At 50.4% G+C, this 17698-nt stretch overlaps 1 protein-coding gene across 1 annotated transcript in view; it reads right to left on the reverse strand.

Moving 5' to 3' along the window:
* RIN1 (Ras and Rab interactor 1) overlaps positions 1-8463 on the reverse strand; it is a 271998-nt gene extending 263535 nt beyond the window's left edge. Inside the window, exon 1 of the mRNA XM_069644904.1 lies at positions 8073-8463. The gene's annotated coding sequence lies outside the window, so the exon portion shown is untranslated. The remainder of the gene's footprint in view (positions 1-8072) is intronic.
* Positions 8464-17698: the final 9235 nt, after the last annotated feature.

Genomic DNA, 17698 nt, shown 5'->3' on the forward strand with positions numbered 1-17698 from the left:
AGCGCCTTACTACGAGGTCCCTTTGCGGGACCTGACCCGCAAAGTAGGGACCCGCAAAGGGACCTTGGTGCTAAGTACGGTACCGCAATTTGCAATTTGTGGTACCGTACTTAGCGCCTTCCCCAGTCCCATTGAGCCCTATGGGGCAAAAATTGGAATGGGGAAGGGCCAATGTTCAATGGGGAATTACCGCCCCGCCAACCTTGGAATGGGGTGGTAATTCCCCATTGAACATTGGTGGACTCGTTACGATACCGGCACCAACCATAGTGCTAATAGCGCCATGGTTTAGCGCCAGTATCGTAATGAGGGCCCCTGTCTCCAGTTTCTGAGTGTGCGTTTGGTCTTTGTGCATATATTGGTCATTTCAAAACGAGGGGGTGCCGACTTCTGTGAGGGCTGCCTTTCCTCATTACCAGCGCAATGGCAGAGGGCCTGGTAGCGCGTAGACATCCCGTTCTGCATCCCCAGGGTGTGCCCGCCTGCACCTTGATGAAGCGTGAGTCGGCTCACTCCGCAACCACAAGTGAGGGCGATTTTCCGAGGCAGGGCCCTGAGTCAGCCGGCCAGGAGGCTGAGCCAAGTGTGTGTGCCGCCAATGCCGCCTTCCAGCCACATGGCAGGCTGTCTGGGGCCAGGGATGCGTACATGCATGCAGCTTGCTCTTAACGAGGCGGCACACAGCCCCGAGGATACTAAAAAAATAAAAACGAAAGTAAGCTTCGACACATTTACTGTGTCTGTTTGGTTGGGTATTTTCAAAGCCCGAGGCGAAGCGAAAGGTGTGGGATACACATAACACCGGCGGTACCGCGCATGGATGCAGTACTCGGGGCTACCCACACATCTCAGCCAATGCACCCCAGTACTGGCCCGCGCACCCCCTGCACATCCCACACACTCACACTCTAACTATGCCAGGAATAGCCGTGAGCGTGACGACGACACGGAAAAATGCGTAATAAATAATGCATCGAGTGCGCCCACGCGCTGGTATGCCTAGATGTTGGCCCTGTGGGTCTCGTGGCTCCATGAACACGCGCCCCCTCCAACGGCTCGTGCATGCCATGGGGGCTGAGGGGTGGGGTGACTGCGCTTTGCTAGCCCTCAAACTACTTGTTGGCACTGCTGTACTCAGCAGCGTCGCTGCGGCGCACAGTATGGCGGTATGGGGGGCGGGGGTGAGGTAACATTTTAACAGGTAACCCCGTCTTCAGAACACAATGTCCTTTGCAGGTGGACGGGAATTCATGCAAATGAGGAGAAAACAACCGCAGCAAGTCAGAGCATCGTTAAGAGACAACTGCTGTCACCACAGCGGGACCCCCATCACCAGAGGAAGGTAACCCATACAGTTCTCACAGGAGGCCAGGACATAACTAGGAGGAGACAACCACTGAAGCTATACAGTTCTCACCAGCAGGACAGAACATCGCCAAGAGGTGGCGACACCTGCACCCCTCACCAGCAGGACAGAGCAACACTGGGAGGCAACCACCACACCCTTAACCCGCTGGATACAACATCGCCAGTAGGCGGCGATACCTGCAACCCTCAACAACAAGAGACAACCACTGCCCCATAACCCACAGTACACAACACCGCTAGGTGACCACCCCTGCAACCCTCACCAGCAGGACAGAACATCGCCAAGAGGTGGCGACACCTGCAACTCTCACCAGCAGGACAGAACATAACTAGGAGGAGACAACCACTGAACCCATAACCCGCGAGACACAACGTCGCCAGGAGGAGGCGACTCCTGCACCCTCACCAGCAGGAAAGAACAACACTAGGAGAAGATAACCACTGCAGCCATAACCCACAGGACAGAATGTCGCCAGGATGTGGCAACACCTGCAACCCTCACCAAGAAGACAAAGCGACACTATGAGACAACCACTACACCCTAAACCCGCAGGATAGAACATCACCAAAAGGTGGCAACACCTGCAACCCTCCCCAGCAGGAGATAAGAACACTAGAAGGAGACAACCACCGCACACACCCATAACCACAGGACACAACCTCACCAGAAGCTGGCGACACCTGCAACCCTCACCAAGAAAACAGAGCAACACTATGAGACAACCACTACACCCTAAACCCGCAGGACACAATATCGCTAGGAGGTGGTGAAACCTGCAACCCTCCCCAGCAGGACAGAACAACACTAGGAGGAGACAACCACTGCACCAATAACCCAAATAACACAACATTGCCATGAGTCGGTGACACCTGCAACCCTCACTAACAGGACAGACCAACACTAGGAGGAGACAACCACTGCACCCACAACCCACAGAACACAACATCGCTAGGAGGTGACGATACCTGCAACCCTCACCAGCAGGACAGAACAACACTAGGAGGAGACAACCACTGAACCCATAACCCGCGAGACACAATATCGCCAGGAGGAGGCGACCCCTGCACCCTCACCAGCAGGAAAGAACAACACTAGAAGACAGCCACTGAATCTATGCAGTTCTTACCAGTGGGACAGAACATCGCCAGGAGGTGGCGACACCCTCAACCCTCACCAGCAGAACAGAACAACACTAGGAGGAGACAACTACTGCACCCATAACCCACAGGACACAACATTGCCAGGAGGTGTCGACACATGCAACCCTCACCAGCAGGACAGAACAACACTAGGAGGAGACAACCACTGAACCCATAACCCACATGACACAAGGTCACCAGTAGTTGGGGACACCTGCAACCCTCACCAACAAGACAGAGCAACACTATGAGACAACCACTACACCCTAAACCTGCAGGACACAATATCGCCAGGAGGTGGTGACACCTGCAACCCTCACCAGCAGGACAGAACAGCACTAGGAGGAGACAACCACTGCAGCCTTAACATGCAGGACACAACATCGCCAGGAGGAGACGACCCCTGCAACCCTCACCCCTCACCAACAGGACAGAACACTAGGAGGAGACAACCACTGAACACATATCATCCGAGACACCACATTGCCATTTTACCACCCCTTCAGCCCTCCCCAGAAGGACAGAGCAAGACCAGGAGGAGAAATCCACTGCACCCATAACCCGTAGGACAGAGCATCGTTAAGAGACAACTGCTGATACCACAGCAGGACCACCATCACCAGAGGAAAACAACCCATACAGTTCTCACAGGAGGCCAGGACATAACTAGGATGAGATACCAGTGCACACATAAACCGCAGGATACACCATCGCCAGGGGACCACCCCTGCAACCCTCACCCGCAGGACAGAACATAACTAGGAGGAGACAACCACCACTGCACCCATAACCCACAGGAAACATTGCCAGGAGGTGGTGACACCTGCAACCCTCACCAACAGGACAGAGCAAAACTTGGAGGAGATTACCAATGCATTCACAGCCATTAAGATGGCTCAGCGGGTTCAATGCTTGTAGCTGTGATCTGTGATTGATCAGCTGGTTGCATGTTCGAATCCTGGCAAGGCCAACTCAGCCTTTTATCCATCCCGGGTCGATACATCAGTATCAATTTCGATTGTGTAATAATAGAAATGTATGTTAAGTTGATATGTCGCATATAAAGCTCTTTAGATTAAAGCCCTATATAAAAAACAAATTATTATTATAATAGGAGACAACCACTGCCACCCTCACCATAACTCAGAGGTCACAACATCACCCGGAGGTGGCAACACGTGCAACACTCACCAACAGGACAGTGTAACAGTAGGAGGAGACAACCACAGCCACCCTCACCAGCAGAATAGCACCTGATTAGGAGGAGACAACCACTGCTTTCTTCACCATCAGGACAGAATATCACTAGGAGAAAACCCCTGCACCTATAACCAACAGGACACAACATCGCCATAAGCAGATTATCCCTGCCACCCTCACCAGCAACACACAACATCACCAGGAGGAGACAACCACTTCACCCATAACCCGCAGAACACAACAGGATCATACCATTATTGCAACCAATTGACTGCGACCACCGAAAAGGTCGACTTTTTTTCATTTTGCCACCCTTCACACCCCATATATATGTGGCGGATGGGTATAGTATATAATGCATGTAGGGGGGACTGTGGGGGTCTCCCCCCGCATATTTATGGGGTTAAAAGAGTGTCGAAATAAAATAAGATATTTTCGATGGTCGCAGTTAATTGGTCGCAGTAATCACATAGATCCGAGACACATCGCCAGGAGGTGGTGAGGTGGCGACCCATGTAGCCCTCACAAAAAGAGCACTGCAATACCAGGAGGAGACAAACACTGCCACCCTCACCAGCAGGACAGAACATCCCTAGGAGGGGACAATCACTGCAGACGGTTAAGGTATATCCAGGAACATGAAATCATTGCAACTGTTAGCAGCAGCATAGAGAATCACCAGGTGCATAGCATACAACTCCTGCAGCTCTCCCCAGCTGGGAAGAGCCTCACCAAGTGGAGAGACCAATAACAGCATCCCTGGCAGGACAGAGCGTCGCCAAGAAGAGACATCCATTGCAGCTCTTGCCAGCTGGAAAGAGCATCACCACGGGGGAGAGAACCACCCGGCTCTCGGCAGAAGTAGCAAAAAGCATCACTTAGGGTAGACAACCACTGCAGCCCTCACCAGTCGGAAAGCACATGCCTAAGAGAAGAAAAGCTTTGTCGGCCTCAACAGCAGGGCACAACATCAAGAGGAGGGCGCTACCCATGCAACTCTCAGCACCAGCGCAGACCATCACTGGGAGTGGACAACCATTCCAGCACCCATCAGTAGGGCATTGCTTTACCAGTAGAAGACAAATACTGCACCCATGCCCTACAGGACACACATTCGGCAAGAGTAGGTGACCACTGCAGACCTCACTGCCAAAACAGAACATCACTAGGAGGGGGCAACCACTAAAGTCATCATCAAACGGACAAAGCATCACCAGGAGGAGACAACCACGACAGTCTTCACCACCTGGACAGTGTCACTTTAAGGAGATACACACTGCACACATTACCTGCAGTATAAGAGCCTACCCTGCGGTCCTCAGCAGCAGGATAAACTATTGCTAGGGGGAGTGAACCACTGTAGCCCTCGTCAATAGGACAGAACTGCAACAAGAGGGGACAATCACTGCAAACCTCGGCAGTAGAAGTGGGCATCCCACAACCACAGCAGCCTTCACCACCAGGACAGAGCTTCAATGTGAGGAGACAACCACTGCACACATTACATGCAAGACATGGCATCAACAGTAGGAGCCTACCCTGCGGCCCTCAGCAGCAGGATAAACCATTGCTAGGGAGAGACAACCACTGTAACCCTCATCAACAGAGCAGAGCTGCACCAGTAAGAGACAGTCACTACAAAGCTCAGCAGTAGAGCCGAGCATCACCAGGAGGAGATAACCACAGAACCCTTCACCCCCAGGAAAGAGTTCAGAGTGAGGAGGCAACCACTGGACACATCAGCTGCAGGACACATCACCACCAGTAGGAGCCTACCCTGCGGTCAGGCGTGCAACGTCATTGAGCTTACCGGGCTGACCTCGCACTGCTCTCCCCCTGAAATGTTAGCTAAGGGGTGGGGCTTCTGTCCCCTTTAACAGTTCAAAGGATCAGGAACATGCTTTTGAGCGCATTTTGTTCCTTCCGAGGTAAATCTACTATCTACTGGGCTTGGATGATCAAGCACTGCCCGTTTCCCAAAGTCACAGCCCCTGTGAGACACACAGGCTGCGTCCCTGGCTCTGCAGCCAGTGCCGCAATGAACTCGAGAACACGTTTTTTTTGGTCATCAGCAGCAGAGCCTTTTTTATGCATGATTGTACATTTCCAACTGAAAGACCACCAGTCACCTAACACATCTGTGACAGTTAAAGCGAACAACACAATAAAGCACTCTTTGAAAATGTGTTCATACCCATAACGTCTAATAGCTTGATATGCTAAAAAGTAAAGCTTGCTTTGATGGCCTTAGTAGAATGTTCTTAAAACCATACATAACAACACTCTAGAGGTTTGTGACGAATCTCCAAACCGAAGTGAGTTTATGACAATTTATTGTATTGTGTGTCTTAAAGCGCTGAAAATAAAGTGGGTAAATAGATGTTAGTCTTTTGCATCTTATAGTTTTCCATTCAGGATGTGGAAAATAAAAGGTTCACTGATATTATTTTGGCTCAACATGCTGCTGTAAGGATTTACATGTTGTTGTGATGCTTTACTATGCAATGTGTGTATTTTGCAAGTAAACTCTATAGGACAGTATTATTGTAGTTCTTCACACCCAAAACTTAAATATTTGTTTCAAGTAAAGCGTGGAAGAAGGTGGCCGTGCCCAAATTCCATATTGGGTTAAAATCCCTGCTTCGCTGTTTAGCATAGTAAGTGTATGATCCCAGGCAAATAATGTAATCACACACTGACCTCAACTGCAAAAATTGAAGTGCTTATAAGTGATTATGGTTTACACCCTTACAATGGACAGTTTTAATAAGTGTAGGGAAAAATTGGTGTACCATGGTGCTCCTCTGCTAGTGGCTCCAATACTGTCACATAGAATTGTAACACTTGATTTGACAGGCAGACATAGTCTCACCATCCAGTCAGTGCACCAGAGATTCTAGTATAGCGCACTAACTGTGGTAGAACCAAAATTACATTTTCTCCCCTGTTGCTCCCAGCCAATGGAGTTGCTTGGGCTGTCCAGAGTACTGCCCCACTCTCGGCAATGTCCCGTTATGCTATGTTATTGAGTCTTTCATTGCACACCATCGACCATTTTCACGCTTTCTATGACCTTCAGGAATCGCAAGAACTGGGTGTTTTCAGACTTAAAGGAGAGAGTTAACTGATTGTAACATTGATGCTGCACTAGAATAGCCTCATTACAATGAGTAATGAAGTTAGATTCCTCTACACAAGTAAGTTTGCCACTTCTCCACCGTCTCTGAAGTTAGCGCCTCTCTTTAGCATCGCTCCCAACATTTGAAGGGATAGCCCCACCTACATTTTAGCCTTGGTGCACCCCTGGATGATATGATATGGCATTTATAATGCGCCTATACACAAGTGTTTCAAAGCGCAAAATGTACGCACGTTTTTTTTGTTAGGTAGAGAGTTGAGGGAAGCCGTTCCCCGAAACTGGCAGCGTTAAAGTTTTACTGTGTTTGTTCAGAAAAATTCACCTGAACAAACACAGTAAAACTTTAAAGCTGTTACTTTCAAGAAAGACTTTCATCGCCTCCCTGCATGAATATTGCGCTTTAAAATATATTTGATAGTTGGTCCCCATCACCAGACCCTGAGGGGGGTTAGAACAGTGGGGGCGGAGCCTCCAGGTTTGCCCCGCCTATTTTCTGAAGTGGACCCTCCCATCACCACTTAGCACCCCCTGAAATGTATGTTTCATTACGCCCCTGCCTGTGGTCCGCAGCAGCAGGATAAGCCATTGCTAGGGGTAGACAACCCATGTAGCCCCTGTCAATAGAGCAGAACTGTAAGCACAGGAGACACTCACTGCAAACCTCAGCAGTAGATGCGAGGAGACCGCCAAAGCAGCCTTCACAACCAGGAGAGAGCTTCAATGTGAGGAGACAACCAATGCACACATTACCTTCAGGACACGGCATCAACAGCAGGAGCCTACCCTGCGGCCCTCAGGGTAAACCATTGCGTGGGGGGAGGGGGCACCCCCTGTAGCCCTCGTCAATAGAACAGAAGTTCCACAGGAGAAAACAACCACTGCGCACCTCAGCAGTAGAGGCGCGCATAATTGTTCCCTCCGCGCGCACTAGGCGGGGGCAGCCACGCGCACCTGCGTGCAGCGAGCTCTTGCCCTGTAAGCGCGCGGGTCCGCAGGTGTGTTCGCGCCGAGGTGGCGGCGCGCGCACCTCCTCATCACGAGTCACAACGCCGCCGCCTCGGCATCGTAGCTACATTCCTGGCGTTACTATGAGGGAGAGATCTGTCGCGTGCTGGCGGAGGTGTCAGCGCGGCAGGTTACGCGGGGAAGTTCCAGGCAGTCGCCCAAACCGCTTATCTACATTGCAAGGGCTGTGACGGAGCAAAGTCTACAGCAGCGAACTCACCTTTCTCGCGACGTCCAAGGAACGGCTTCGTGTCCTACACGTCCTCCCGTTCCCGCCGCTGGCGCCGTCTCCTTGTGCGAGGCCCCGGCGGATTCCTACGCGCTTCTGGCCGTCGGGAGGTGGGGGGTGGCGGGGGGTTCATCGGGTCCTCCCCTCGGCCCGCCTAGTAAAAGTTCCAAACTTACCTCTTGGAGGAAGCGGTTGCAAAAGCAGAAACAAGTCATCGGCAGGCGGAGCAGACTGAGCACGTCAAGAAGGGAAAGTGGGCGGAAGGGGAGAGGCAGCTCGCCTCACAACCTGCAGCGTAAGTTCCCATCCTGCCGGGACTCGACCCTGCGCTGCGCTGGGCAGCCCGTGGGCCTCTGGAGTACATTTGACAGCATGCCAAAAATGCCGACGCAGTAGCAGGATTTACCCGAGAATGACAACCGCAAATCACTCCACCCTGCAGGTTGCACCGACAGGTTTAGACGCAAGATGAGGAAAGTGTCGCTATCGCAAACGGAGGCTGCGCGCAAACGACGCGCGAGTGCCACGAAAAGCAGATTGCCTGTGCGGAAATATGGATTCGCAGAAACAAATACCACTCTTGCTTTCTACAGCCAGTACGCGCTGTCATAGAGAAAGAGGCATGGCAAATGTGGAAGGAGTTGCCTCATGTTTACGTCCTTCTGTCCTCTGGGGAGAGAACAGGGGAATGCACTTTGCTTCATCTCTCTCATAGCAGCAGGAGGCAAGGGAAGGGCATCCCCGAGGCAGACCCAGAGACACGACAAGGCACTCACGGTGTGTGAAACCAGGAGAATATAACTTCACCGGGCGCAGAGCCACTAACACATGAATATGGACTACGTGTATCATTTCCGCCCCCTAAACCCTCTGCCGATAACCCTCTATATCACCACTCTCTGTCTCTCTATCCAAACAAGACCTTGAACTTCTGTCCAGCTGTTTCCTTACTATTGTACCCTGTGTCTGTTTGCTCGTGCTGTACAGCGCAGCACTCCTCTGCTTCACAGCTAAGATTGCACTATATAAAACCCAGCACGCGTATCCACACCTTCACCCCCAGCATGCAGGCCAAAGGTGAATTGTGATAGATGCATGACTCACCACGTGTGATGCCCCGCAACACCGCAGCACCGCAGCACATGACGCTGAATAGTCTCTTAAGCTACGGGTGCTGGCTCTGTTGCGCCATCTCCCTGCACAGCAGCTGAGGCAGGCAGCCAGCCCCCACTTTCCCACTTTGAGTGGCTTCTTGGACGTCTGAAGCACGGTCCAGGTGTCTGCAGAATGAGGGGGCACGGTGCAGTGATGCATCGCTGCATGTTGCAACACACTGAAGGCAGGCAAGTGTTGCAATGCGGAACAAAAAGTATGGCAGCTGCAGACCTGTCTTTTTCAACTAATGCTCTCTACGGCCATGCCTCTCGCTTCCGACTCTATTGCCCACGTTGGTCAGCTGTGCTGTCTTTCTTTGTTGCTGTTTCCTGTGTTTGCGTGCCCTGATGCCTGCAGACTTTGGCGCCCTAAAAATAAATGAATAAATACATTCATAACAAGCCCAACCAACTCTGGTAAAGCAAACGCAAAGAAAGAAAGGCCTCAGTGAATCCGCCTGGGTTTGGGTGTAGGTAGCACATAGCACGCTCAAAATAGAATTGCACTACAGCTGTCACGGTCTACAGCCATCAAACAACCCCAGCGCAATATATGTAACAGATAAAGAGGATAATGTCTAAACAGCAGAATGTATACCACTTGTAAAGTTGTGATACAAGTAACCACTGAACATGTCGGGGTTGAAAGCGTTAGGAAGCAGATTTACTATAAACATAATCGTTTTATAAAAAGCAGATGCAAATCAAAGGTATCAGTGTGGTCTAATTGTGATAAAGAAATGCCTCATGGAACTAGGCTTCCCACACATGCTGGAAGGGCTGTGGAGCAGGCCGTTAGCAAACGCCTGGTTGATAATGATGCTTTCTGCTGGGGCTAAACCCTGTTCTCTGGTTGACGAGGTTCTTTTTTTGAGACCTTGTAGTATTGGAGAAGAAGTGCACCACAGGGTGAAAAATGCGGAGAACAAACGCTTACGTCTTTACCTTGCAGTGCACACCCACATTCTCTAGCTCCTTGGCACTAAAAAGACAGATCTCAGTACTGAGATTTCCTTCCAGCTCTGCTCCCTGAGAACAGAGTACGGGTACAACACTTGACCAGCCATAGTGATGCAATTACAGTGCTTCAAGCCCATGATTCCCAGATCCAAGGAACTGTTCTGCTGAACTCCAACTGCGCCCACACAAATGTTTTCCCCTTTCCTTACCCTGGGGTCCTATCCAGACCCGTTTCTTGGGGTGGGAGCGAAGCGGGTGACTGCCCTTGGGAGCAGTGCTAAATAGCTCAGGGGTGGGTGCATGAAGCCCCCAAGCTCGACGGAGAAAAAGGTAAGCATTCCTTTGTTAAAAACAGAGGAATGCATATTCTGAACCAGCCTCTGGGATGCTCTGGAGACACACACGCTGTGCCCCTCACTCTCTGTCTTCACAGCCTTACATGTGGGAGCAATTTACAAGAGAGGGCTCTTTAGCAAGCCATTGTTTGTACACAGTATGTGATTAACATTTCAGTGTTAAGAACTGAACATGGGTCATTTCTATTCTGAAGGCCAGCACAAGTATCAGATAGCTGACAAAATCTACGCATTCTTCCAAGAGAATTTAACCTGCCACACAGAAAAGGTTTTAAACTATGTTCTTTATTTTCATGTCTTTTTATTTGACATGCCATAACGTTTTTTGGTAAATTTCTAGCTACATATGAGGCATGCCTGGGAAGGTTAACTGTCATTTTCTTGCTTAAGTATTTTAGTGGCTGCTTTGGGACATGGACAAAATGCATCCACTGAGCATCAACTGTCCTTTCATTTTCTTAACAAGCCAGCCATTGCATAGCGCACACCAGGTGACACCTCAATGTGACTTGGCACCTTGATTAGGAAAGCAGGGTTCAATGTATGTCACCATGTAGACAGTAGTCCAAATCAGTCCCTTGATAGGTGTACATCAATGATGTGTGCGCTGTACAAGTCACCACCCTGTTGATTAATGGTGTCCATGTGGTGATCCTCTATGTAACTGCACATACGCCTGTTTTTGTCTGATTTGTCCCATGTCCATGCAATAGCATACTGGAACATTTTGTTTATGTGGCTCTGATGAGTATGCCATACTGTGCCCACACTTAAAACATAAAGCTATCAAAGACGTTGCCTCAAATTGTACATCCACTAGGTCAAACACCCTTTCTACACTGCCACACCATGATTTTCACCAGCTGCAGACCAGCACTAATAACAGATGCTAATGCCAGCTCTTTTAGATAAAGCATGGTTTACTCATTTTGGCAGAAATGACCCCTGAAGCCTGCATAATGGTAAGGAGGTAGTGGCTGAGGAACTGTGGACCTGTTACCATGCATTAGAAGCTGGTTTTGTTTAAAATGCTTCAACAGCTAATTACTGGTCAGGCTAAAGTTTGTAAGAGGTACAATCCTTCCTGTGTATCCTTTTTGTGCATTGTTTATTGGGTGTCTATTGTAGGGCATATTTTTCTGTCTATAGATATAATTCCCTAAAAATGTTTCTGTATTGTGGTTGGGCATGTTCACACTGAGACCCAGCCCCACCTTGTCTAAAATTCTCCAGAAACAAGAAGCAAAATAGCCCTTGTACTCCATTTGAGTGGCTGATGTTGCAGCCATTTTATAATCCCTTTAAAATCTGTAAGCTGCCCAAATAAGTATATCTGAAAATAATTCATATGGCTAGTCTAGTATTGCGCCTTGTGAAATACAAGTGAGGTGGTACAAACAAAATGCCTGCAAGACAGGGCTAGTGGTCAGTGCACCCTCAGACCCCGGTAGGCTGGTCACACCACAGTGTTCCAGTACAGACAGTTTGAAACTGCACTCAGGCAAGTCCTTCCCTAAGAGCAGGTGACAGAATAACCATTTACTGGCCAGCAACAGCTGTGTTTTCACATTAGATTTGTCCTGTAAAGTGCTTGAATTACAATTTAATGAAACCAGCTTAATTTATGTAGCAGGGGTTTTGTCGCGCGACACAGAGGTGTAGTTTGGGAGTGATGTGTGCCACAGGGGTAGGGGGTGCATTGTAGTCTTTTGACCCGGGCTCCAAGCTGGCTAGAAACTGTCCTAGTCCACTCTTGCCTCAGTATCCTTACATGTCATGTGAAGTGGGCTGAAATATCCACAGGTCTCATTGCGTTGTATATCAGGACCCTGGTACGTCATTCGAGGTGGGCTGGAATATCCACAGGTCTGATGCGCGTGGTGTGTCAGAACCCTGGCATGTCATACAAGGTGGACTGGAATACCCACTGGTCTCAGTGCATGGTTTGTGCAAATCCGGACACAACATGCAGGGTGGGCTGGAATACCCAGAGATTCCAGCACGTGGTGTGCAGTAGCACCTGGAGAATTCCAAGTGCTGGATGGGTTTACCACTATAACTGATCTCAGGCCCAAATAACCAGACAAACTCAAAGAATATGGCAAAATACTACTTTATTATCAGCTCAATAAAGTAGGGAAACCTGGTGAGCAAAACAAATCGCAGCTCACACACTCTAAAAGCATTTCAGTTACACAAAAGGCTTTTTACCTCTGGGTACGTCAGCTATAACATCATCCTACATGGCAAACAGTAAAAACCTATTGGGGCAGAGGTATTTGTTAAGGAAACATATATACATTTAGTCTGCACAGGTGTTAGTAACATCATTGGATGCCCCTTATCTGGTAGGCACACCGTGAACTACCTCTAGGTAAAATACAGAATAGCAGAATAACAGCAGCGGATTGGCTTCTACAACAATGTATAGTCCACCATTACAAAGGCCTGCATGACTGGTTGGCACTCTCTTACCAACTTTGGACATTGGGCTCATTAGCAGCACATAGGCAAAATGAAATCCAAGTACGGGGCACAATGTCAGACAACTGCCCACTTGGCCAATTAGCCTACCATCTCTTATCAGTTAGGCCCTAAGCCAAGGCTTCTTCTTTTGTAGTTGACCTTGCTGACTGTTCTCTTCAGAACTTTCAAGGGAGTTGAGGTACATTGCTATCTTCGTCTGGAGCTTTATGAATAGGCCTTGTCTTTTGGTCTTACACCACGTGTGAGGAGACCATGATTTTGTCCTTTCTATTTAGTGCTATTTGATTCAATTATATTGGGTGCTATTACTCTTGTCAGCCTCTGGAGACTTGGTTGCTCCACTCTGCATGTGCTTTCCACATCTTTTAATTGTGCAATACTTGGCACTCGCAACTGTTCACTCCTTTGCTTAATCTACGAGAAATATGTCCTCCATACATGGCTTATCCTCTTCGACTCCTTTCATGCACTGCAGTTAATTCTTGCCAAGGCACCATTGATCCTGAGCCAAACAAATATCCTTTGTTCGTGCACAAATTTGTATTCCAATGCCTGTTAGCTCTACAACCTTGGTTTTTCTCCTTGAGACTTCTCACTTACTATCAAACAAAGCCAACTTCCATTTTCTCAACATGGCTGCTTTACCCATGTTCTATTTCCTTTGTTTAGCAAGCTTCTATGCGTCTCATCTACCTTGTATTTCTGCTTATATACATCTATAATAAAGCAACAATATCACCACCAGCTACCCACCTTACTGTCACGACTCTCTCCCTTCGCTCCCGTTCCCACCACTTGGGGGCATGATTTGGGGTTTATTCCCTACTGGACCTTTCCTCCGAACCTTATGCTACAGTGCTATGATGAATTGGGAGCGCTAAATCCCTATTTTCCAAGCTACTTCCCTTCCAGATCCATTCCAGGTTTTTGGCAGCCAGCATGCTTCTTTAACCAAATGACTATGCTTCCCAGAATGCCTGGCCCACTGCTCCACCTCCACCCTTGCAGGACAAGGTTGGGTGGAGGATAGGTAACAGCTGTGGCTGCAGGTGCAGCAATCAGCACACCTGAGGCGTGTGCTCGTTAAGCAGCTTTAAAAGCCTCAGTCTTACTTCAGTCCAGCGCTGGTCATCGTTTGCAGTGTTCCTGTTGTGACTAGTCCCTTGTTCCTTGCCTTTGTACCTAGTTCCTAGTTCCTGTCTTCTTGTTCCTCCGCCCTGAATCTCGGATTCATGCGCTAATTGATTTCTGCTCCCTTGATTCCCTTTTTGTCTTCCTCTGTTTGCAGGCAGCATTTCTCAGTGCTTTCCCCTTTTAGATGCAGCCCAGTTTGTCTGTGTTCTATATTTCTTTGACTCTGTCCTTTGCTGCTGTAAACCCGTATGCCTTACCCTTCCTCTTAGATTAGCTTCCTGTCTTTTCCTTGGAGGGGTAGGGAGAAGTTTGCATTGGTTATTCCGTTTTTCCCTGCTCCTGATCCTTACTTTCCATTGGGATCCATTCCATGTTTTCCATTGCACTTCTGCATTTATTTCCCATTTGATTATTAGGTGTGGTGTGCGGTTGTAGCTAGCTCCTGTGTGAATGCTTATGTTTTCCTCACTAATTTGTAATCACTATTCCAACTTAGGTATTTAGTTTTCCTCCCATTGCTGTTATAGCCTTTCTGGGTCCCAGTTTCATCAACAGGATTCGTGGGCTAGCTGACATTCAAGAGGTTTATCTCGTCCTCGTGAGTACTGTTCTTTAGTTCCCTTATTTAATACCAGCAAGAGTGTTAGTTCACAGATCCTGTCATTGCTTGCCCTCCACGTGGGTTTAGCGCTGTCAGTACCTGTAACAGCAATTGGGGGTAAGGCGCTTGCCGACTTTCCTCGCGGTCAGGTGCTTACCCCACATCCCTTTTCATATATTGGTTTTGTTGTCACACTCTATTTGCACTCCTGGGTTCTAGCATACATGAGTCGTTGTTCCTGTGTGCACGTAGTTCCCTTGCCATATTTGCTGCCTTTGTACTCGCCTGACTAATCCTGACACTTACCCACACAGAGTGTGTAGGTTAACTACTAGACAGGTCATGATGATTTTCACCTAGTTGTGCATCTTACCACAGGCTCGGTATCAAAAACATTTTAATAAGTATATAACAATACATGTAAACAATGTTAAAAGATCAAATTCATAAAAACATATCAGCACTTTATGATTACAGGCGTTTGTTGAAGAGAAAAAGACCACTTCAAAATACTATTGTGGCCAAAACCTAATACGGCAAAACAAGATGTAACTTATGCACATATAGTTACGTGATGTTAGTAACACGAGTGAATGATTGTGACCATGTATACATTTCTACACAACAAGGACCGTCAACACTTAGTCGTGTTTCTGGGAGCGGCTGAGCACTTAAATACACTCAGGCCGATTAATGGAATAATTAGCGCGGCGCAAGTGGCCAAAAACGTGCGATTTGCAGTGGAATAGCGAAAATCGCAGTGCAAGTGCAAAAATCGCATGAAAAGCAGCGCACATCGATTCATGGAAGGCCGTGCGCGAGAAAACCATCGGATGTGCGCTAAAAAAGTGCGCGGTGCACGTTGGCGCACAGGCCATCTAACAGCGTGCGCCAGGTCACACCGAAAATCGCACAGGCCACAGCGAAAATCGCACATAGCGCGGCGCACACAACAAAAGTAGGCGGAACACGGGGCGTAACACTCGGAATGGGGAACAACTTGCCAAAATGTGGGCGTCACGGGGGAAGTACAGGGTGCAAGTGCGCGGAACGCCCACACGCTCGCCTACAACACGTATTCATGGAATCGAATAGGGCAAAAAAGCGCACGGTCAAACCAGCGCACAGCCACAAACACAACCGCCACAAGAAAGCAGGCGGTAGCGTCTCTGCGCCTGTAATACATGTGCGCCAAAAGGTGCGCCAACAAATAGCACCTATATACAGCTATGATGAATGTCCTATACTGTGGCCCTCCAGGACAAATGACGTGCAAAGGGGTACCCACAAACACGGACACCCGCTGACTGAAAAATAACTTGTGCGTGTATTCCGGGGTGCGCAGGAACTTTCACATGCGATTTGGCAGGGTACGTGGATTTCAGGGGTGCGCGGGAAGTTCCACACGCGATTTGGCCGGGTACGTGCGCGGGAATTTCCACACGCGACTTGGCTGGGTACGTGGATCTCAGGGGTATGCGGGAAGTTCCACACGCGATTTGGCCGGGTACGTGCGCAGGAATTTCCACACGCGATTTGGCTGGGTACGTGGATATCAGGGGTGCGCGGGAAGTCTCACACGCGATTTGGAAGGGTACGTGGATTTCAGGGGTGCACGGGAAGTTCCACAAGCGATTTGGCCAGGTAGGTGCGCGGGAATTTCCACACGCGACTTGGCTGGGTACGTGGATCTCAGGGGTGCGCGGGAAGTTTCACACGCAATTTGGCATGGTACTTGGATTCCAGGGGTGCGCGGGAAGTCCCACACGCGATTTGGCCGGGTACGTGCGCGGGAATTTCCACACACGATTTGGCTGGGTACGTGTATTTCAGGGGTACGCGGGAAATTCTACATGCAATTTGGCTGTGTGCTCCCAGGTATTCCCTGTACAACCACCACGGCCCCTGCAGGCAGCCGACACCACAAGGGACTACCCTGCACACATGCTCATGTCACCCAGCACCCCCACCCCCCAGCAGTGTGGGGCACCCTCCACCAGGCCCCCACACATGTCCCCTATCACCCCCACCCCCCAGCATCCAGGGTCACCCTCCACCAGGCCCCCACTCATGGCCCCCTGCACCCCCACCCCCCAGCAGTGCAGGGCACCCTCCACCAGGCCCCCACTCATGTCCAACTCATGTCCCCGTGCACCCCCACCCCCCAGCATCCAGGGCACCCTCCACCAGGCCCCCACTCATGTCCAACTCATGTCCTCTATCACCCCCACCCCCCAGCATCCAGGGGCACCCTCCACCAGGCCCCCACTCATGTCCCCTATCACCCCCACGCCCCAGCATCCAGGGGCACCCTCCACCAGGCCCCCACTCATGTCCCCCTGCACCCCCACCCCCCAGCATCCAGGGGCACCCTCCACCAGGCCCCCACTCATGTCCCCCTGCACTCCCACCCCTCAGCAGTGCAGGGCACCCTCCACCAGGCCCCCCTCATGTCCAACTCATGTCTCCCACCACCCCCACCCCTCAGCAGTGCAGGGGCACCCTCCACCAGGCCCCCACTCATGTCCCCTATCACCCCCACCCCCCAGCATCCAGGGGCACCCTCCACCAGGCCCCCACTCATGTCCAACTCATGTCCCCCGGCACCCCCAGCATCCAGGAGCACCCTCCACCAGGCCCCCACTCATGTCCCCTATCACCCCCACCCCCCAGCATCCAGGGGCATCCTCCACCAGGCCCCCACTCATGTCCCCCTGCACCCCCACCTCCCAGCAGTGCAGGGCACCCTCCACCAGGCACCCACTCATGTCCAACTCATGTCTCCCACCACCCCCACCCCTCAGCATCCAGGGGCACCCTCCACCAGGCCCCCACTCATGTCTCCCACCACCCCCACCCCCCAGCAGTGCAGGGGCACCCTCCACCAGGCCCCCACTCATGTCCCCCTGCACCCCCACCCCCCAG

Source organism: Ambystoma mexicanum, chromosome 2p (assembly GCF_040938575.1).
Source record: "Ambystoma mexicanum isolate Mex_15411 chromosome 2p, UKY_AmexF1_1, whole genome shotgun sequence".
NCBI classification, from domain to species: Eukaryota; Metazoa; Chordata; class Amphibia; order Caudata; family Ambystomatidae; genus Ambystoma; species Ambystoma mexicanum.